This window comes from Ambystoma mexicanum, chromosome 3q, assembly GCF_040938575.1.
Source record: "Ambystoma mexicanum isolate Mex_15411 chromosome 3q, UKY_AmexF1_1, whole genome shotgun sequence".
Classification (NCBI taxonomy): domain Eukaryota; kingdom Metazoa; phylum Chordata; class Amphibia; order Caudata; family Ambystomatidae; genus Ambystoma; species Ambystoma mexicanum.
In genome coordinates this window covers 658028899-658052913 of record NC_090926.1, presented here as the reverse complement: position 1 = coordinate 658052913, position 24015 = coordinate 658028899, and the positions used below count along the sequence as shown (strand labels likewise).

Genomic DNA, 24015 nt, shown 5'->3' with positions numbered 1-24015 from the left:
TGTTTTTCTCTTCTTGTGGCCTCAGTCCGGAATCTGCTCAGCCTCATGTTCCCATGATGAATCTCCAGCTCTCCAACTCCAGAGTATTACTAACAGGAACTAGGAAGCATAGATAGCTCCTTGAGATTGCACGTGTGTGGAGGAGCCATAGAGCTAACTGCTCAGTGCCCCGATGCATATTCAGAGCTTAAGAACCCTTTACTGCATCCACAATGGATTTGGCAAGGCTGGGGAAACAAAACATTTCAGCCTTGCATGGCTCATATATGTGCACTGGGGTACTCACATCTTCAATGGGAAACCACATTAGCCAATTAGGAGGACTTTGGGTAACCATGAGTAACCAACAAAGGGTCATGAGGCAAGGGTTAATGGAGTCCCAAACTTGCATGGTTCCCTAAACCTCAGCATCATTTATTTTCTTATTTCTGGAGGATGCGAGATTCCTTACAGGGACTTAAAGACTAAGAAATGACATACATACGTTATGAAAACAATGGTGGGTAAGGCAGAACACTTTCATTGGAATACAGAATGTTCTGAGTAGCCAGCAAAGGTTCTTGAGGACATTGTGATGGGGTCCAAAACTTTGCGGCCCAACAACAATCTGGAGCTTGATTTGGTGTATTTGACATATTTAAATGGCTATGTATACCCTGGTCTAATTTTGAGATAACCAACTTTCTAAAAACATCCCTGGTATATTGTCAACTAAAAGATTATCTGATGCAGCAATGCAACATGCAAAGGGGTCTTACGAGAGACCACATTTATCATTGATGGCCATGTCAGTGATTAAAAAAAATTGATGATTTTGATGGTTGTGGTCACAGTTAGGGACCTGGGATACGGGGCCAAATGAAGTGATAGGCAACAGTTAGGGCAGACCCAGAGACAGGGATTTCTGTTTTGCTCTGAGTGAGACATAATCTGTTAGGTGTCAGCCAATGCCTGACTGTTTGGAGAGATTAGATGATTGTTTCTGGGAATATTAGATTTGAACAGTTTGAAGATGATCTGATAGTCATAATTTATCATTAATATGGGGGAGAGCTGGTTCGGAAGGAAAGTACTAGGTTTCATATCAAATAACAAAAATTGAGGTAATATCGAACCGTGTGGTATCACTACACTCTGGGCGTAGGGAATTTACCTAAATTCACTTAGTTTGACTAGCCTAGGAAAGACTTTAAGGAAGGAAACACACCTGCTGAGCCCTGTTTCTCTGTTTGCCATGCCATAAAACAGATCATTTTTATGCAAATGAAAAGGTTGACCATTTGGTAGGCCAGGAGGTTGAGGGTGTATTCAGAGTGTCAAATTCCAATCTGCACACAAGCAGCATGGAGACTCCAAACAGATGCAACCACTAATTGTGGTAGTGAGCAGGTGGGGGGGGGCTGACACCAAGGGGGAAAGTGATTAGACAAGGAGATGGTAGTAGAACATGCAGGTAATGAGGCAAATGATTGTACAACTCTTCTCCAAACTCACCTGAAAAAGCAAAATGACTAATATTTTAAAATTCCCTGCATTGTGTCCATGGTCTGTGGCAATGGGAAGCCAGCTATTGCCTAGTTGCTTCTCCTGGGAAGAATACCTCCTTCTTCAACAATGGTGCCTACCCTACAAGCTTCTCTCCTCTAGACTCATAATTGTACTTATACCTTTGATCGAATGCCAATTGCTAATTCCCCACTGGAGTATTACCTCATATGCTGAGTTAAAACACTTCATCGCCAGACAGCTATTACGGCACTTAACATCTACTAAAACACCATTGTTTATGCTAAATCTAGTTACTTACAGTCAGAGTGACACAGCAAGCAATAAGCCTAAAGAGCTCTTCGAAGTTAGAAATAATCTCCCTAATCCCTCATGTATATCATCGAGTCTGTCCCCGTCTCTGAAACGATCCACTGATTTAAGTTCTTCATGAACAAAGTTAACACCCTTCAATCTAATATCGATCTAAAACTCACCATCTCGCATCCTTCCTTGTCTGACTCTGATTATATAACACCCTCTCCTCTGACATAATTTAATTTTACTTTAGTTACTTTGGAGGAAATAGCTGCATTAATCACAAATTTAAAACCTACAATCATAATTATGATTTCATCCTTGTCTGTTTGGCCAAACGTCATGCTGCTGATCTAAGTGTTGTCACCTGTTTTGTGAATTCTACTCTTGCTCAAGGATTGGACCTTAAGGAGGTTAAAACATAATTTGTGTCCCCTCTACTCAAGAAACCATCACTGGATCCTAATCTACTTCCAAATTAACACCCAATTGCTGTATTGTACTGGCCAACGGAATTCCTTGAACATTTTGTTACCACTCAACTTCAAACGTTCCTGGAAGAACATTAACTTCTTGACATGTTTTAATCAGGCTTAAATCCCTGCCACACTACAGAGATAGCACTTCTTGCCATCTGGGATAACATTCTAAGATCAGCAGATGAGGGTGATCTTTGTCTTCTGGTCATTCTAGATCTATTGGCGGCATTCAACATAGTCTATTTTGACATGCTCTTATCCAGCCTGACAGTGGTCGCTCATGTGTCGGCTGAGTCCCCTAAATGGATTCTATCTTTTTTATCCAATCAGACAAAAGTAGGTAAAAATGGGAGCCCAGTACTCCAGCTCTATCCATGTCCCTTGTGCGATTACACAGGGTTCTTCCCTTTCACCCTTATTATTTTACATTTACATTCAACCATTACTGATTATCTTTTCAAAATCCAGCTTATGTTATCATGGACGATACACAGATTCTCTGTCAGGATCAATAATTCATCAGACTCATTCAAATAGATTCTAGACTGTGCCCAATGAATTAAAAGCTGAATGCTTTTAAATGGGTTGCAACTCAATCCCACCAAAACAGAAATGATCTCATTTAGCCCTGAACACCACCCGGAAAACTCACATCATCTTCCTTTTTGCCCTGCCTTATTTGATCTGCCTACTGTTTTCTCACCGAAAGTAAAAAAAAAACCTTGGCTGCATTTGGCAGTTCAACTTGAACTGCAACTTGCAGGTCAGCGAGAATTTGAAGTCCATCTATTATCGGCTCACACTCCTGCAACCTATTATTCCGCTCATCGCTGAGAAATATTGATCATTTGTCACTGGAGTGTTGATAAACTCCAAACTCGACTACTGTGAAACCAAATATCATCTGCAAGTTGCCCAAAACGCATGGATTTTCAAGTTGATTAGATCAGCTTTTGTGCCTTTTCACCATAGATCACTTCACTGGTTACCAGTACAACAGAGACTCCTTTTTAAGATCCTCCGTCTTATTTTTAAGTGTCTTCATAGGTTGGCTCCTACCTACCTTGTTTCTAAGATCAGCCCTTACCGTCAAGCACAATCACTTTGTTTGTCTTTTCAAAATGTTCTGGCGGTGTCTATATCCCATTTTGTGCACCGAGGTGGACTGTGTTTTTCTGTGTTTGGTCCTTGTGCCTGAATTTCATCACCTTCCTATCTTCGGAAGCTGGACTCCTTTCCCTTGTTTAGAACAAAGCTTAAAACTCATATTTTCCTCTCACTAAAAATGTTTGTTACACAGGTTTCTCTCACTAAATTAAACATCTGCACCTAGATACAGTTTTCTGTTTGGTTTTTCCTCCTCAGAGGAATTAAGCGCTATACAAATAAATGAAATGAAATGAAACCACAATCTTACAGTGAGGGCAACATACACCCTTTCACCTGGGTTGAAGGTCTGCCTCCATATATAGTATTCCATCTAGGGCTTTAAACTAAGCCAATCCACTCCCTTCCTCAAAGCTGCCAAAGAATCAAGAGGATCTCCTTAGGGTGGGCCAGCATATGTTTGGCAATCCCCAAGGACCAAATGAACCTATTATAATGTTTCAAGATATACTTACACCACCTCTGTCCTTTCTGTCAATGCCGCCTATCATACGTCTACATTCGGCTTGTCTACTATGTCCCCTATCATTGCTACACCCCCTAATATCTATAAATGCTCAATTATTATGCCTCCACCCACAAACTGCCTATCTTGAAGTCTGATTATGGTTGTTGTGGGTCGAAGGTGAGGTTGGGTAGAATGAGTTTGACATTGCATGTGAACTGGCCTGACACATAGTTCTTCTCTGTGGATTTAAGTATAACTTCCCTCATGGAAATGAGAACCATTTCAGTATGTCGGAGCGGTCTGATTCTCATTAGCTGTCAAGGTACAGTCCTTGAATTTCTCTGTATTTACTCAATTGAGAGGCTATGTGTTTCTCCAGAATATTTCTCTTGCAGGGAAAGTTGAAGATGGGTAAGTAATTACCTCAATTGTGGGGTCCACGGATGCTTTCTTTAAGAGGGAGTGATGATAGGTTATTTGGAAGTGCAGAGGATATTGGTGATTTTAATTGGGCATTACAAATGATAGCTGTATAAATCACATTCTTTCTTAATCTATGCTAGAGAAGAAGATATGTGTGCCAAAGTCTAGTCTCAGGATGGTGGGCCATTACCAGTCATGTCTGCCTTAGATGCATGGGTGATTGCCATTTTGGGCAAAATTATTTCTGGAAATTTGCTGGTTCACATTTAGCCTGGGCCCAAACTCTGAAGAAATGCAAACTCCCCCAGGATGTTTCAGCTATCATTAAATTTTTGTACTTGACTTTGCAAAAATAAATTAGCATTTGAACAACTTTATCAAAATGTATCCCACAGCCAAATCCACCAAACAAAGGGCCTCATTACATGGAAGGCGGTAAGGGTTTACGGTCACCGGTAATGGTACCGGTAACCGTTAACCCTTACCGCCTGATTACGAGGTCCCTTTGCGGGTTGGTACTTTAATGCCTGCTTTCTAGCAGGCGTTAAAAACCAACCCGCAAAGGGACCAGGGTGCTAATTACGGTACCGCAATTTGCGATACCGTAATTAGCACCTTCCCCATTCCCATTATACCCTAAAGGGAAAAAATGGGAATGGGGAAGGGCAATGGGGGAAGGGGGAATTGCCGCCCCGCCAACCTTGGAATAGGGCAGTAACCGCCTACCGTGTAATGAGGCCCAAACACTTTTGTGAAGTTAGAGAACCATTGGGAATGCTACAGTGTGCCTGGCCAAAATGGCTTTGAAATATTGATTCTCAAAATAACTGAAGCACCATTACTTGCTTTTTCCAATATACTCTTTAACTAAACATCATAACGTTATTACCAGCCTTAATGAACTAGGAGCAGTACTATACCAGAGTAATGACAGCAAAGTTTTACCTGAAGCCTTTAACAGCAGAGTCCCGTCTGCTTCAGAAAGATATCACACTGAACAGAAACTCAAATATCCAGTCTTGACATGAGCTGAGACATTACATGACAAGGTTTGTAGAGCCAAGTTTACATTTTGGAAATAAAGAAGGACCAATGCCCCCTAACCTATCTTTGTCTAGGAATAACAAACATTGATGCTCATTTTCTGTCCAGAAAGACCCATGCAATCGGGACTCAAAATGGAACTGACTGATGCTCTTACATAATGGATAGACTGGCATATGTTAGTGCAATCAGTCTAGCTATAATATCTTACTGTGGCATGGTAACTTGGCTATAATTTTTATGGCCTTACTTGAGGAAGAAAAAAATCTTGCATTTCTCCAACCCATACAGAGCACAGATCAAGATATATCGTTGCTACATCGACGATATATTCATGATCTGGGATTGATCCTTGGATACACTGTTACTATTTGTGGAATGGCTTAACAAAGTAGATGTGGATATTCACTTTACTTTTGAGTATTCCACCTCCAGAATTGCTTTCCTGGACTTATCGATCTTTTTGGAGGGGGGGTGTCTCCATACTGAATTACACAGAAAGGCTACGGAAAGAAATACCACACTAAAATATGAGAGCCAACACCCAGTGAGCCTCCTGTGTAATTTACAATATGGCATGTTCCTGCGACTTCTCCGCAATTGCACAGATATTAATAACTTCACAAAACATGGGAAAAAAGACTCTTGGAACGTGGTTATCCAAGAAAACTCATAAAACAATCCAGAAAGAGAGCCTGTTATACAAACAGAGAGGCACTATTGTTACCCAAAGCCAAGATAGAGAAAAGAGAAGAACTAGTTTGCGTGTCAACCTTCTGCCAACACAGTGAAGCCATTAAGGGAATTATTCTAAAGAACTGGCACATTTTAAATGCATCAGGAATCACTCTGCCTAAACCTCTTTTTGCATTTAAAAAGAGTAAGAACCTAAAACAACAAATCACCCGTGCCAGCAGAAGTTGTTCCATACCACCTATGGTTCGGGATCTCAATCAAAATCCTCTCATTGGACATAACCCATGTACCACTTGCGTGGCTTGTAAATTTTCTAAAAAACCAACCTCCTTTTTCATGCAAAATAAAAATGGGGACCTTCGCACTTTCACGACTTGCAAAAGTAAAAATGTAGTTTATGCTATTCTGTATCCTTGTCAAAAGATGTACATAGGAAACACTACTCGGGAAGTGAGAACCCGCATTAATGAGCATCGCTCAAAGGTAAAAACTCGCAAATTAAATGCCCCAATGGTGATCCACTATAGAGATGGGCCATAAAGTGGAACAAATGGAATGGTTCTGTGTAGAAAAGGTTTCTGGCCATAATCCTACACAGCTTCTAAAAAACCTAGCCTATAAAGAAGAATTATGGATCTTCAATTTAAAGACATTCACCCAGGGTCTGAATACCTTGGAACCCTGGCATTCAGGGACATAACATCCTTTATGTTATGGTGGTCCTCGTTATTAACTTGCTCCATGCACAACGTTATTTATGAAGGTACATGTTTATCCAGCCTGAAAATATGTCATGAGGTAACATAGGCTGATCCCATTAATAATTTGCAGCCTGATTCCATCAATTTACTGTATGCGTTAGTGCAATTTATTAGTTGTCTGATTATAAGGTTAATAAACCTCGGCACATGATAACAAATGCTTTGTACATACCGGTATTTTTTATGCCTGTGCCCACCATAACATGTCATATTGACATTTTCAGAAACGTTATGCAACTTACTTATGTCATTAATATAAACTTGCAGGTCACGTGCTCCAATGGTCACGGTGCATAATGACGGAGCCAAGCCCCCCTTTTTGCTAAATCCATTCACTCGTGATTGTTTCCATGGGAACGCAATTGGGCAACGTTGGGAATGCCTTGCAGTATGCCCCCGTAACGGAGGGGAACGTGCAAGTCACATGCATAAATAATCACGTTGTTGAGTATCTTACGGAAGCTCCACGAACGTTGTGGAGTAGGATCACGTGAGTGGATACTACGTATTTATACGCACTAACAACTCTGTTGTTTAGATGCACGATTACGGCCCCCAGAGCGAGTCCGAGGAAACCCGAGTGCTTCATTCCAACCGCGGATTTCTGTTTCCATCTTTGTAGCGCCCGCTATCGCTTTAGTGGCCGTTCACTTCAGGTAAGTAACTTTTTACAAGGACACACAAGTGCTTCAATGTTGTGATACTTTGACTTAATTGACTGAACGTTTGTAGTCTTTATTGGTTCAATCCCAGATTATAAACATCTCTGGGCCGGTGCATTTGCAAGTCGCCATCCGCTTACTAATAATATTAGTGTTGGCCAGACGAGCTATTGACATGCCATTCATTTAATGGTTCTCTCTTTTCCAAAAACTGCCCCTATGACGGACTACAACAATTCATTAGTTTCTTTTCTTTCTTGTTCTTGGTGTCCCAGACTCAAAAGATTCAGGTTCCATTCTTCCTGAACTACGGGCATTGCAAAAAAACATCTGCTGAGGTGCACAACTATTTCTACCTGCACCTCTCCAACACCCGGCTAATCTGGGTAAGAGAATAAATAATTGGTCTTTGATTTGACAACTGTTGTCTCTTTCCCCCTTTTTCATATGTCCAATCATATAGCTTCACTTGTAAAATACACTTTGCCCATTTGGCATGGCAGCTGTAAAAATCTTTTACTGCTTAAAATCTTCTATAGATTGGAGCACTAAGCCGACCCATCTGCCACGCAGGATCCTTTACCTGAACACTGCCAATCTGTATGACAGTGTTTCCAGTTCCATACATACAACATATTTATTCCAGTTGATTGTACCAAGGTTAGTCTGGAGTTTTTCAAGAGTTTTTCAAGAATTGCTTAAATATCACATTTTGGGTTTCACATATGGTCTGTGATCAAATTCCTTCATAATGGATTTGTATACAGCTGTGATTCACTTTTGCCTTGCCCAGGGACACTGATTTTCTATGGTAGCACTCCCTGCATGATACCCTTGGTTTACCCCAGAGATATATACGTTTGGGGGCATGAGCAGGACAAGAGTAGATTTTTCTATTCTATATCTGAACACTGCTAAGTAATATATCCACACTTCCTTTCTTCTTCTTTCTTTTCCTATTGTCCCTTTATTTATTTATATCGGGACTTCATGGCTTCATGCTTGCTTTGTTTTTAGAAAACCAATTGTTATCTCCTGGTGAAGACGTAACCCAAACAATGTTAATACGTCGAAACCGGTAGAGAGAAAGTTTGGATAAGGCCACTTATGAAGATCTTCTAGCTTTGGCCTATCCCTACTGTTGACCACTTATAAAATCTACTGTGGCAATGCACTTTGTTTTGCACAAGAAACTTGTTGTATAATAATTGGATTGTTGATGAACTGTTATATTTGTGATATGTTTTTATCTTGAACTCATTGGTGGTTTGTGTGAGTGGATTGATGTATGTGGTATGGATGTGGATGAATGCATTTAATAGTATGAATTTTATGAAATGTTGATGTTTTTAAATGTATTCCTGCTTTGTTAAATAAATAATTGCCTGAGTGCGGATTAAATTGTGATTAAACTCACACCAGATTAGCAGGGTAATTCATAGAATTTCGCAGAAAAGTGTCGCAAGCAGCTGGCGCAGAGTGTCCGCGTGCGATTGACTGCGCCAGGCACGTGCGCTAAAACCGATTTCCGCGCACAGCGTATTCATGGATTTTAGGCTCCCAAACCAGCCGTGGCGCAGAGAATCGCAGCGACCCTGCAGCAGCACCAGTAACGCCCCCAAGAACGCCCTCGCGCAAGGAAAAGCCATCAAAATCGCTAAATCATCGCAAAGGGCTGCGCTAACCCTGGACCAGTTCACCAGGCTGGCAAACAGCAAACGCCAAGTGGGGAACGTGTATTTCAGGGGTGCGCGGGAAGTTCCACACGCGATTGGCCCCATGCAAGCAGGGTACGTGTATTTCAGGGGTGCGCGGGAAGTTCCACACGCGATTTCAGCAGGGTACGTGTATTTCAGGGGTGCGCGGGAAGTTCCACACGCGATTGTCCCAGTGCGAGCAGGGTACGTGTATTCCATGGGTGCGCGGGAAGTTCCACACGCGATTTCAGCAGGGTACGTGTATTTCAGGGGTGCGCGGGAAGTTCCACACGCGAATGGGCCAGTGCGAGCAGGGTACGTGTATTCCATGGGTGCGCGGGAAGTTCCACACGCGATTTCATCAGGGTACGTGTATTTCAGGGGTGCGCGGGAAGTTCCACACGCGATTGTCCCAGTGCGAGCAGGGTACGTGTATTTCAGGGGTGCGCGGGAAGTTCCACACGCGATTGGCCCCGTGCAAGCAGGGTACGTGTATTTCTGGGGTGCGCGGGAAGTTCCACACGCGATTGGCCCCGTGCAAGCAGGGTACGTGTATTTCAGGGGTGCGCGGGAAGTTCCACACGCGATTTCAGCAGGGTACGTGTATTCCAGGGGTGCGCGGGAAGTTCCACACGCGATTTCAGCAGGGTATGTGTATTTCAGGGGTGCACGGGAAGTTCCACACGCGATTTCAGCAGGGTATGTGTATTTCAGGGGTTCTGGGGAGTACTACATGTGAATTGGCCATGTGGGTCCTCCCAGGTGTACGCTCCACAACCTCCACGGCCCCTGCAGGCAGCCCACACCACGGGGGACTACCCTGCACCCCTGCTCATGTCCCGCAGGCAGCCCATCCACCATGGGCATGCCCCCCAGCAAACCCACATGTCACCTTGCACTACTGATCAACAATGCATGTCTCCCACCACCCCCACCCCCCAGCAGTGCAGGGGCACCCTCCACCAGGCCCCCACCCATGTCTCCCACCCACCCCCACCCCCCAGCCACCATGGGCAGCCCCCACCAGGCCCCCACTCATGTTGACCACCACCCCCACCCCCCAGCCACCATGGGCAGCCTCCACCAGGCCCCCTCTCATGTCTCCCACCCACCCCCACCCCCCAGCCTCCATGGGCACCCTCCACCAGGCCCCCACTCATGTCTCCCACCCACCCCCACCCCCCAGCCACCATGGGCAGGCTCCACCAGGCCTCCACTCATGTCTCCCACCCACCCCCCAGCCACCATGGGCAGCCCCCACCAGGCCCCCACTCATGTCTCCCACCCCCCCACCCCCAGCATCCAGGGGCAGCCTCCACCAGGACCCCACTCATGTCTCCCACCCACCCCCACCCCCCAGCCACCATGGGCACCCTCCACCAGGCCCCCACTCATGTCTCCCACCCCCCCACCCCCCAGCATCCAGGGGCAGCCTCCACCAGGCCCCCACTCATGTCTCCCACCACCCCCACCCCCCAGCCACCAGGGGCACCCTCCACCAGGCCCCCACTCATGTCCCCTATCACCACCACCCCCCAGCAGTGCAGGGGCACCCTCCACCAGGCCCCCACTCATGTCTCCCACCCCCCCACCCCCCAGCAGTGCAGGGGCAGCACCACCAGGCCCCCACTCATGTCCCCCTGCACCCCCACCCCCCAGCATCCAGGGGCAGCCTCCACCAGGACCCCACTCATGTCCCCTATCACCACCACCCCCAGCAGTGCAGGGGCACCCTCCACCAGGCCCCCACTCATGTCTCCCACCCCCCCACCCCCCAGCAGTGCAGGGGCAGCCTCCACCAGGCCCCCACCCATGTCTCCCACCACCCCCACCCCCCAGCAACCATGGGCAGCCCCCACCAGGCTCCCACCCATGTCTCCCACCACCCCCACCCCCCAGCCACCATGGGCAGCCTCCACCAGGTCCTCACAATCCCCAATCATGTGCGTCATGGTCAGCCTCCACAGCCAAAAAGCCCAACCAAGTAACCCATTCACCCACATGGAAAAGGAAATTACATGTTACACCCCCAATGTTCATAAAGCTAATGAACCCATGTCCGTCACACACAATGGTTGCAATTGAATGGGAAAACACCCAACATGACATGCATGAAAGCAATGAGATGATACCACACAGTGAAGTATGAAAACAAAATTGTATTAAAAAAATAAGAATGCAAATGAAATTAAACAAACTACAATGGGAATGAAAAAAAGATAAGCTGCATGTCTGTTTAAAAAATAAAAACACCAAATCCTAATCCAAAAAAATGTAGTCCGAAGTCAAATGAAAAATAAAATCAATCCAATGAAGAACTATGTACAAAACATCCAAGGGTCCATGAGCCCAACTGAACAAAGGAAACCTACAAAAAACCCTAACTAAAATTCAACTATATACAAAAAGTGGAGCAGTGTCCGTCGACTCCAAATCATAAGAACAAACAAAGGAAACCTAAAACTAAAGAACTATATACAAAGGCGGCGGGCAAGTCCAGCGGCTCACTCCGTGGTGTTCCGGGCCAGGGCATCATCGAACTCCTGTTCGATGTCCCGGAGGCGGTCCTGTTCCATGGCCCCGAGGGTCCGCAGGGACGACGCCGTGTCCTCCTCCAACCCCCTGCGGATTGCCTCGTGGCACTCGGCCCGCCTCAGGGCCCTCCGCATGGAGTTCTCCGCCCTGACCATTGTGAGCCGCGCCTCATCCGCCCGCCGCCGCCCCGCACCTATGGCGTGGCCCAACCGCTGCCACAAGGAAGACACTCTCTGTCCTGGGTCCTCCTGCCCTCCGGCCGATGCCTGCCCCTCCGATGTCGAAGGCCCCGAGCCTTCATGGCTCCCACCATGTTGCTGCTGCTACTCTGCCTCTGCCCGTGCACTGCCTCCTGCTGCCTGCACATCCTCCGCCGGCTGGGGTGCAGTTGTTGATGTGGCCACCCCTGCTGGACGTCCGACTCCCGACTGTGGCAGGGATGCCTCCTCCACCAGCCTGGCCGCACCGTCAGAGGCAGCTTCACAGGGCACCCAGGTGACTGATGGGTGGGAAGATGGCACAGAGGACGACTGGCGCGTATGGGTCCAGTTGAGGAGGGGGTCGGAGCAAGCCCCATCAGACGGAGGAATCCGGCCTGGGTGACCTGTCCCAGCAGGCTGACGTGGTCAACGAGCCATTCGAGATGACGTGCAGTCTCTCCATGAAAAGACTGCAGGTCACCTCGCATGGCCCGTTGACGCAACGCCACACCAGCCAGGACAGGCTCAACCAGGACCTGGATGGCCACGTCCGCAGGCAGAGGAAGGCCAGTTGACGTCAGCTCATCCCCTGCCTGAAAACGGGTCTGGACGTAGGCATCCCTGCTGGTGCAAGATGATGCAGGGACAGGATCGGGGACAGGATTGCACACAGGCACCTCCGCGGCGGCCTGTGCTGCTTCCTGTCCCTGGTCCTGCACTGCACCACTAGCACCAGTGGGATCCCCACCTCCAGACCCCGTCTCTGGTGCTTGCACAGCCTCCTCCTCCACCAAACCCCCCACCAACCTGGATGACTCGGTGCCATCTTCCCCTGTTGGGCCCTGTGGGGTCCTAGCTGCCCCTTCTGCTGCCGAGGAGTCCAACTCCAACCTCCGCCTCTTGGACCTCCCCCCGGCAGCTGCGGCCTGGGACGCGGCACCAAACTCCTCACTCCCTGACGAGATGACAACACGGGATGGGATCCGGGCCTTGCGTCTCCGGCTGGCGGTGGGATCCCCGCCGCTGTGCTCCACAGCACCTTCTCCGCCCTCTTCATCAGTTGACGCTGCAGACAGGGAGAAACAAAACACAGGCATCAGGGCACTGTACAATGGACACATACACACATGACAGTTGCACATGAGTGGCATTGGCAAACCTCAGACATGTCATCACAATCCCCAACACACATGTCATTACAACTCGCACACATGAGCCATACCACAGCCATATCGCAACTGCCACCACCATCCCTACACATACAACTGCATGAGCAGCCAAAGGGGAGCCAGACATCACATGCAACACAGGAAGTGCACCACACATGTACACACACCACCACACTTGCATGCATGTGTACACCTCTGCCAAGTGTCGCAGTGTTCAGACGGGCATCCATGTCACATCTGCCAATCAGGCTTCCACATACCGCTGTCACATGCATCCATGTTGCATCACTGTTGCACCCTTGTCAAATACACACACATGCACATGTACACAGTGCTCATACATGCAGCCGAAAACAACATACATGCGTGACATCACGGACATGTCTACTTACATACACATTCATCCAAACATGTGTGCACACACAACTGCATTTGGCATGCAAGCCTACACACACAAGCACCATCCATGTCTCACACATTACAGCCCTCGCATGTGTCAGCCCCACCTCCCTGTACACCCCCACCCATACTCGACCCCATACAAACAGATGTGCAACCTGCACACTACCGAATAATCACCACACGCACTGCTCACAATCAGGATGCATGTACACTCACAGCTCGACTCCAGACGGGTCTGCTTCTCTAGGACCTGGACGTGGAGCGCTGGGGATATGCGTTCCAGGACCCTCATCTGTTCTTCCGACAAGTGGCCCGGGCGCCCCTTGGCATCCGCTGCCTTCAAGAGGCGCCGGGCCTTGTTCAGGGTCCTGGACCTGAAGTCCTCCCAGCGCTTCCTGACATGTTGTAAATCCCGGACTGCCACCCCCTCCGCGTTGATGGCAGTCACGATGTCAGTCCAGATCCGAGTCCGTCCTTCCTTGTCGGCGCGGGAACTTCCAAAGAGGGCATCATACTGCCCCAGGACTTGCTCCACCAGGACACCAACTTCGGTGGCACTGAAGCTGGTGCCCCTCTGCCTCTCTGGCCGGGGGTTGTCAGTGGTCACAGATGGTGTTTGCCCCGACATGACAACCCCAGAGGCAGGAGTGGGTGGGCAACTGGGTCCTGGGTCTGGGCTGTGGAGCGATGGAATCCCAGTCGGGAGTCTTCAGTTCCAGCAGGGGTGGTCACAGCAACAGCACCCCTGGCTGATGTGCAGGCAGCAAATGGCAGTGCACGTGGGCAGCAGGCAGTCAGGCAGCAGCAGATGGCAGGTGGGAGCGTGCTCGGGGCTCTGGGGGGCAGTAGTTCGGCCTTCTGGGCAGGAGCGTGGTCTTCCGTGTGCATACGCGTGGCCAGCTTGATACGGAGTGATTTGGCACGTGAAAATCCTGCACGTCAGCGTGAAAATCGAGAAAAGGCCCTTAGCGCGTAAGCGCGTCAGCATGCATACGCGATCCTATTGGACCAAAGGCCCTCAGCGCGTAAACGCGTCGCCAGCGTATGCGCGTCTATGAAGTCACGTGCACGTTGAATTGGGCACACGTTTGAAAATGTTGCGTGTGAAAAAAATGAAAGACACGTCCGAGTGTCAAAACGTGTAATTGGTGGGAATGGGCCTACACGCAGAAGTGACAAAGCGTGTAATTGGTGGAAATGGCCCTACACGCAGAAGTGACAAAGCGTGTAATTGGTGGAAATGGCCCTAGCGCGTACACGCCGCGTAAGTGACGCTGGACGTGTGGGCCTGTATAAAAGGTACGTGTAGAACACGATTTCCTTGTACGTGCTTTTCGTGGAGAGCGAGTGGGTGAATTCTGTACTTCTTGTCGTTTCACACGCGATTTACTTCATGGCGTTTCAAGTTCGTATTCCCTGTTACCTCTGACAGCTTTTTCTCTTTTTTCTCTTTTACTGGTTTACCTGGGCCTGTTCCCTCAAACAGTGTTCCCTTCTACTGTTGTCCTGTCTCCTCAGACAGCGTACAAATCTTCTTTTGGCGGGGGTGTTGCCAACCAAACGCGCTCCTTTTTCACGCTCTTTTACCTGGCAGACGGTGAGTCACGCACGTATCTAACATCTGTGCTTGCCCGTGTGTAGCCTACCCCTTCAGAGGTCATTCTAGGCTGCGTGTGACACGCATACGTTCATTCTTGTGTTACTGGGTGCCACAGCATAGTGCAGGTTTTTCTTTCTGCACACATGATCTAGGAGGGGTTGCGTGCACCTCATCTCCCTTTTTTGGGGCTCCTGTGCGTAGCGTGACCCGTCATCTTTCCCCAGGGGTTACATTCAGCCTTGCTAGAGCACTAGGGTACAATTACCATCTGGTACCCAACCCCTTTGACCCCCAATTGCCCAGGACAATAGTTTACAGCCACTCCCATACGCACATTAACATCAGTGCCATGGCTGGGAGGCGAGGATTCCGTAAGGGTGGCAAAGGTGGAAGAGCCACAAGTGGTGGCCGTGGTGGATCTGGTAGGGGACGTGGTCGTTACTTGCAGGGTGAGCCTGTCCCCCCATGTGTGGAGGACCAGTCAAGGGCACCCATAATCCCCCCCCCTCCCGTTGAGGCTGATGTGGCTGACACCATCCATGCTCAGCCCTTGTTGGACCAGCCCATTGTGGCACCAGACCTGGCTGACTCCATGGCTGACACATGCGCTGGTGCACGTTGATGTCATCATGCCACGTGCATCTGGGGCGGCAAGGTCATCTGCTGCCCCAAGTAGGCAGGGCGGAGAGGCTGCAGGGGCAGCTGCGGCTCCATCCACCCCAGCTCTCACACACCCAGCCAGGACAGTGTCGGTCCTAGTCCATCCTGCTGACATTCCCCCTGACACCATTACACTTGAGCCAATGCCTGCACCAACTCCCATGCTGAGTGTGCAATCCCACACTCCTGATACAGAGTCCACCAGGGCTCCTGCCCCTAGTGTACAGAGCGGCGCAGGACACTCAGGATCACCACCACCTTCCAAGCAGAAGAGGAAGAGTGCTCGTCCGGCACAGGCTGATGCCCCAGACACGGCTACACAGTCCGGCCCATCCAGAAAGCCCAGCTTCACGGATGACGAACTGAATGCACTTGTCGAGTATGTGTCCGCACATGATAACGAGATGGTCATTGTTGCAGGATCCAAGACCACACCTGCACAACGCCAGGCACACTGGCAGACCGTTGCGGACATCGTAAGTGCCCTTGGAATCGTGAGGCGCACAGCCAATGATTGCTATAAGCGCTGGAATGACCTAAAGCGCAGGGCAAAGAGTAAGCTGGCCTCAGGTCATGCTGCAACTCTAGTGACTGGAGGTGGGTCTCCAGTAGTAGACATGGAACTCACTCCACATGAGTCAGTCGCTGGGACCTACGTCACGGAGGAACAGATCCAAGGCGTGGGAGATCTGCCTGATTACGAGGCATTGTCCGGTGAGGTTACATGCATGTGTGTGTCATCCATGTGCATGGTGTGTGTGTGAGGGCTTCTGTTTGTGTGCCAGGTGAGAGTGTGTGCGCCTGAGTCGTATGGGTCAGCCATGTGCTTCATGCAATACATCCTGCACAGCTGCATTAGGCCATAGCAGTATCCCTTCTGCCAACAGTAGACATCTAGCCCAACTGCACGCCAGTTGCCCTTGAAGTGTCACCTTGCCACAACATTGTTGCTTATTTTTCACTGTTCATTCAGGCAGATTGTTTGCATTCCACCACTTTTACTAGGCATTTCGCAGTCCTCTAGTCACATGTCTGACATGGCTATGGTAAAGTGGAGTGACTTTGTTACCTGGATATCATTTGTTCACACATGTCCCTGTGCAATTGGACCATTTTGGACTGGCAGCTCCAGGTGAAAAATCTGACCTGTTTGAATTAGAAAAGCTATTACATGCGGGAACTGGACTGAATGAATAGGTGCTGCCCTCCTCTCCATCTTCACTCAATAGCAATGGTACATGCCATCTGTGTGATGGCATGTGTGTTTCACCTGGCAATCACAGGCCATTGTGTGATGCCACTGCCAGGCAGCATGCAGGAAATGTGTTCATCTTCCATCTTGGTGTCATCAGTGTGTGCCATTTGCCTGCCCTTCATATGCAGTGAGGGTGCATGCATGGGAGGGTTTTAGTCATGTGGGACATGTGTCAATCAAGTACTGGTTCTCTTGCTTCTCAGCCCTCATTGTGTGCCATGGTGCTAATGCCTGTTTCCATTTCTTTGTTTTTATGTCTTTGCAGGGGAAGACGCACCTGATACTGCTGGGGTTGTGGAGATGGTGCAGACCCAGGAGGGGTCCGAGGGCCGACCAACCACCAGTGAGGGACGTGGTGTGGTGGTGGGTGAGAACCCACAAGTGCTGCAGGTCGTGCTCTCAAGGGGTGTCTCTGGCTGCACCTCCCCCGAGCTGTACTCAGGTGTTGATTCGGATGATGAGACCTACGTGCTGTCGCAGGTGAATGTTCCAGGGAGGGATTCTGTTCTGTCCCACCCACCTGCACCAGGGTCAGAACCCTCAATGGGGATGTCAGTGTTGGCAGCTACGCCTTTGGTGGTAACGGATGCAGGGTCACACTCCGCGACATCTGATCCTGTTCCTGGGCCAGCAGATCAGAGGGGGAATGCAGTCCTGCAGCCTCAGGCAGTGCCGGCACAGCAAGGCGCACTTCGCCTTGCCCTAGACAGGTGTGGTGCCCGCCGACGTGGTGGCCGTACGCCACCTGGCAATACCGCATGGGAGCAATCCATTTACGGTATGGCAACCCAACAGGCAGCATCATCCGAGATGATGGCTCGGGCCATGGATAGGGTGGCCACTTCCATTGTCCCCCCTGAAAGGCTGATGGAGCGACTACAGCAGGCAACCGACTCCATCTGCCAGTCACACAGGGAGGACATGTTGGCGTCCAACAGGGACAGGCGGGCGGCACTGGCGATTCTGCAGGAGGCCATCTCCATAGAGTCCCAGGGCCACAGGGAAGCCCTGAGGCAGGAGCTCCTTCACCTCAGGACGACTCTTGTTGAGCTTGAGGCTTCAACACACCAAAGGACAGAACAGCAGCTGGGGCGTCTCACCCGTACGCTCTCAGCTGAGATGCAGGCAACGAGGGCGGAGGTCCAGGCATCCCGTGAGTTGTTGCATGGGGACCTCCGCACACTCATCCTCCAGAACCAGACCTACCACACCCGCATGCTTGCAGCCATGGAGGAGCAGACTAGGGCCTTGCGTGGGCTGCCTCCCATAGTGCAACCACCTCCGGATGCAGCTGCACAGGGTGATAATAGCGACAGCAGTGATACTCCCACAATAGAGTAGCCGTGTGGGCCATGAGCCCATGGAGGTGTTTTTTTTTCACAGGATCCACACAGGTGGGTTTTGGTGTGCACCCGGTCCTCGGACCTCCTGGGTGGCCTCCCAAACCCCCCCGGGCCCATCAATGGCCATTTTTTATTTTTATTTTTATTTTTATTTTTATTTTTATTTTTAAATTTATTTTTCCCAATTTTTTGGGACAATTTGTTGCCTTCCGTGGTTCCTGTGGGCATATGCTGCATTGTGGCTGGGCACATGCAGGCTTGTCATGTATTTGGTTCAGATGCTTGGGTTTGAGTCACACACACCCCTCCTGCTTCCCCTTCCATGGGCTTGCAAAGGGTGTGCCCAAGTGACATTGACGTACATGGTGACATTGGACTCCCACTACATGAGTGGGTAGTCTAGTCAATACTGTGTATACATTCCTAGTGCATATTGCTGTTGTGTTGTACACTGCATGTTGCATTGATGTGTAACTCATCATCTGTGTCTACCTCCCAATTTGCAGGTCCCTTCCTCATGTCTACACAAGGCCCTCTAGTTTGGAGATGGGGTCCATATTGGCAGCAGTGCACCTACTACTCTACATGGCGCCAACACTGCACAGTTGGTAGTGGTGGGAGTGCAGGCATTTCCAGGTGGTGAGACTACTAATTTCTTACATTTGTGATGTCATGTTAATGGTAGTACCTGCTCAAGTTTGTTGTTGGTCCTGCATTACTGTGAGCATTTCAGGTGTTGCAAGTTTAAATTAGGGACACTGTACATTGTGACACTAGTGTCATGTTGTGGGGATTACTTTGTTTACCTGCAAATGGCATGACATGGCACGGTGTGTCGTGTGGCGGTGCTGCGGATGGGTTGGCTGACATGGCACTGTCCTCTTGTTGCATTTTGCAAGTGGGTATTCATTTTAGCTGCTTGGATGTGTTTCTTCACAAAACTGCATTGGTGGTGTCTGTGTGGGTAGGGATGCACACATTGTAACACTTCCAGGTGAACAATCTCAGGCTGATATGGTTTTCACGGTTGATTCTCCAGACATTCAGGATCAGTGTCAGGTTGAGTCATCATTGATTGTCAGATGGAATGTGCCAGGGCAGTGTGCGCTCCACAGGGGTTTGATTACTATGTGAAGTAATTAGCCACTAGCTGTGTACGGGCTGCCTCCCCCTGTGCCCTTTCCCCTCCCATGCGCAGCGGCTGTGCATGTGTTTGGGGATGTGGGGCCACCACCATGTCCAAGGCCAGGCCCCGGCGTGTTGCAACGTTGTGCAGGACACATGCTGCCACTATGATCCTGCACACTACTGGGGGAGCGTACAACAGCTGCCCGCCAGAACGGTCAAGGGAGCGAAATCGTGACTTTAGCACTCCGAATGTGCGCTCCACTATGCCCCGGGTTGTAATGTGGGCTGTGTTATATCTTACCTGGGGTGGCGTGGTGGGGTTCCGAATTGGCGTCATCATGTGGGGGCTGAGAGGGTAGGCACTGTCCCCTATGGAGGTGGTGATTGGTATCATTGGTGGGGTTGTGACCTTGCTCAGTATCTGACATGCATGCATGTGCAGTGGCATTCATACTCACCAAGCAGCCATGTATCGCCATGCCGCCCAGCTTCTAGGTCCCGGCTTAGGGTGGACATTCGGTAAATGAAGCTGTCGTGGGTGGACCCGGGATAGTTGGCATATACTGAGGTGATGATTCCCTTGGCATTACATACTACCTGCACGTTGAAGGAATGCCAGTGCTTGCGGTTCCTATAGATGTGCTCTGATGCCCTGGGGGGACGTAGAGCCACATGGGTGCAGTCGATGGCACCTAGCACTTTGGGGAATCGTGCCACACCGTAAAAATCCAGGGCGGCAGCATGCCTTTCTGCAGGTGTTCTGGGCAGGTATATGTGCCTGCGGACTGATGGGCGTGCAGTGATGATGTTCAAGACCTGGTGTAGGCAGCGTGACTGGGTGGCCTGTGATACCCCACCCACTATGGCACTTGTCCGCTGAAATGATCCAGTGGCTAAGAAGTGCAGTACATTGAGGACCTTCTCCTGGGGGCTGAGTGCTTGGGAGCACAGGGTGGGTGATGTGAGTTCATCCTCCCACTCACTCACCAGGTCCAGTATTATGTGTGGTGGAAACCTGTACCTCCCATACACCTGGTCATCAGGCATCCCGAAAAGGCTGGTTCTGGGTGTGAATATTCTGGCCCTGACTATCCTCCTCCTCCTCCTTTGGTAGCCCACGCCCACTGCTGCTAGGAACGGTATGTTCATCCTGGGTCTGAGCTTGTTATTTTGTTAGCGCGCAAATTTATGCGTTGCGCGTGTTGTAGGCGAGCGTGTGACCCGCGCACCCCTGAAATCCAGTACCCAGTCCAATAGCGTGTGGAAATTCCCGCGCACCCCGGGATACAGGTGCGCTGATGTACTTGCGTGTGTAAGTGCCCGCGCACCCCTGATATACTCGTACATAGGCCAATCGCGTGTACGCGCACTTTTGTCCAATTACACGCGATGACACTCTGACGTGCTGTCCAATTACACGCGATGACACTCTGACGTGCAGTCTTTCCACGTGTGCTCTGTCATCACGTGCTGTGTGGGAAACACCCATGCGGGTCACGTCACAGACGCGCTTACGCGCTGAGGGCCTTTGGTCCAATAGAATCGCGTATGCGTGCTGACGCGCTTACGCGCTGAGGGCCTTTGGTCCAATAGAATCGCGTATGCGTGCTGACGCACTTACGCGCTGAGGGCCTTTGGTCCAATAGAATCGCGTATGCGTGCTGACGCGCTTACGCGCTAAGGGCCTTTCCTCGATTTTCACGCTGACGTGCAGGATTTTCACGTGCCAAATCACTCCGTATCAAGCTGGCCACGCGTAAGCACACGGAAGACCACGCTCCTGCCCAGAAGGCCGAACTACTGCCCCCCAGAGCCCCGAGCACGCTCCCACCTGCCATCTGCTGCTGCCTGACTGCCTGCTGCCCACGTGCACTGCCATTTGCTGCCTGCACATCAGCTAGGGATGCTGTTGCTGTGACCACCCCTGCTGGAACTGAAGACTTCCGACTGGGATTCCATCGCTCCACAGCCCAGCCCCAGGACCCAGTTGCCCACCCACTCCTGCCTCTGGGGTTGTCATGTCGGGGCAAACACCATCTGTGACCAATGACAACCCCCGGCCAGAGAGGCAGAGGGGCACCAGCTTCAGTGCCACCGAAGTTGGTGTCCTGGTGGAGCAAGTCCTGGGGCAGTATGATGCCCTCTTTGGAAGTTCCCGCACCGACAAGGAAGGACGAACTCGGATCTGGACTGACATCATGACTGCCATCAACGCGGAGGGGGTGGCAGTCCGGGACTTACAACATGTCAGGAAGCGCTGGGAGGACTTCAGGTCCAGGACCCTGAACAAGGCCCGGCGCCTCTTGAAGGCAGCGGATGCCAAGGGGCGCCGGGGCCACTTGTCGGAAGAACAGATGAGGGTCCTGGAACGCATATCCCCAGCGCTCCACGTCCAGGTCCTAGAGAAGCAGACCCGTCTGGAGTCGAGCGGTGAGTGTACATGCATCCTGATTGTGAGCAGTGCGTGTGGTGATTATTCGGTAGTGTGCAGGTTGCACATCTGTATGTATGGGGTCGAGTATGGGTGGGGGTGTACAGGGCCGTGGGGCTGACACATGCGAGGGCTGTAATGTGTGAGACATGGATGGTGCTTGTGTGTGTAGGCTTGCATGCCAAATGCAGTTGTGTGTGCACACATGTTTGGATGAATGTGTATGTAAGTAGACATGTCCGTGATGTCACGCATGTATGTTGTTTTCGGCTGCATGTATGAGCACTGTGTACATGTGCATGTGTGTGTATTTGACAAGGGTGCAACAGTGATGCAACATGGATGCATGTGACAGCGGTATGTGGAAGCCTGATTGGCAGATGTGACATGGATGCCCGTCTGAACACTGCGACACTTGGCAGAGGTGTACACATGCATGCAAGTGTGGTGGTGTGTGTACATGTGTGGTGCACTTCCTGTGTTGCATGTGATGTCTGGCTCCCCTTTGGCTGCTCATGCAGTTGTATGTGTAGGGATGGTGGTGGCAGTTGCGATATGGCCATTGCAACTGTCATGTGTGTATGTGTCCATTGTACAGTGCCCTGATGCCTGTGTTTTGTTTCTCCCTGTCTGCAGCGTCAACTGATGAAGAGGGCGGGGAAGGTGCTGTGGAGCACAGCGGCGGGGATCCCACCGCCAGCCGGAGACGCAAGGCCCGGCTCCCCTCCCGTGTTGTCATCTCGTCGGGGAGTGAGGAGTCCGGTGCCGCGTCCCAGGCCGCAGCTGCCGGGGGGAGGTCCAAGAGGTGGAGGTTGGAGTTGGACTCCTCGGCAGCAGAAGGGGCAGCTGGGACCCCACAGGGCCCAACAGGGGAAGATGGCACGGAGTCATCCAGGTGGGTGGGGGGTTTGGTGGAGGAGGAGGCCGTGCAAGCACCAGAGACGGGGTCTGGAGGTGGGGATCCCACTGGTGCTAGTGGTGCAGTGCAGGACCAGGGACAGGATGCAGCACAGGCCGCCACGGAGGTGCCTGTGTGCAATCCTGTCCCCGATCCTGTCCCTGCATCATCTTGCACCAGCAGGGATGCCTACGTCCAGACCCGTTTTCAGGCAGGGGATGAGCTGACGTCAACTGGCCTTCCTTTGCCTGCGGACGTGGCCATCCAGGTCCGGGTTGAGCCTGTCCTGGCTGGTGTGGCGTTGCGTCAACGGGCCATGCGAGGTGACCTGCAGTCTTTTCATGGAGAGACTGCACATCATCTCGAATGGCTCGTTGACCACGTCAGCCTGCTGGGACAGGTCACCCAGGCCGGATTCCTCCGTCTGATGGGGCTTGCTCCGACCCCCTCCTCAACTGGACCCATACGCGCCAGTCGTCCTCTGTGCCATCTTCCCACCCATCAGTCACCTGGGTGCCCTGTGGAGCTGCCTCTGACGGTGCGGCCAGGCTGGTGGAGGAGGCATCCCTGCCACAGTCGGGAGTCGGACGTCCAGCAGGGGTGGCCACATCAACAACTGCACCCCAGCCGGCGGAGGATGTGCAGGCAGCAGGAGGCAGTGCACGGGCAGAGGCAGAGCAGCAGCAGCAACATGGTGGGAGCCATGAAGGCTCGGGGCCTTCGACATCGGAGGGGCAGGCATCGGCCGGAGGGCAGGAGGACCCAGGACAGAGAGTGTCTTCTGTGTGGCAGCGGTTGTGCCACGCCATAGGTGCGGAGCGGCGGCGGGCGGAAGAGGCGCGGCTCACAATGGTCAGGGCGGAGAACTCCATGCGGAGGGCCCTGAGGTGGGCCGAGTGCCTCGAGGCAATCCGCAGGGGGTTGGAGGAGGACACGGCGTCGTCCCTGCGTACCCTCGGGGCCATGGAACAGGACCGCCTCCGGGACATCGAACAGGAGTTCGATGATGCCCTGGCCCGGAACACCACGGAGTGAGCCGCTGGACTTGCCCGCCGCCTTTGTATATAGTTCTTTAGTTTTAGGTTTCCTTTGTTTGTTCTTATGATTTGGAGTCGACGGACACTGCTTCACTTTTTGTATATAGTTGCATTTTAGTTAGGGTTTTTTTGTAGGTTTCCTTTGTTCAGTTGGGCTCATGGACCCTTTGATGTTTT

At 50.8% G+C, this 24015-nt stretch overlaps 1 protein-coding gene across 1 annotated transcript in view; it reads right to left on the bottom strand.

Moving 5' to 3' along the window:
* LOC138581901 (uncharacterized) overlaps positions 1 to 24015 on the bottom strand; it is a 178609-nt gene that overhangs the window by 94259 nt on the left and 60335 nt on the right. The window lies entirely within an intron of this gene.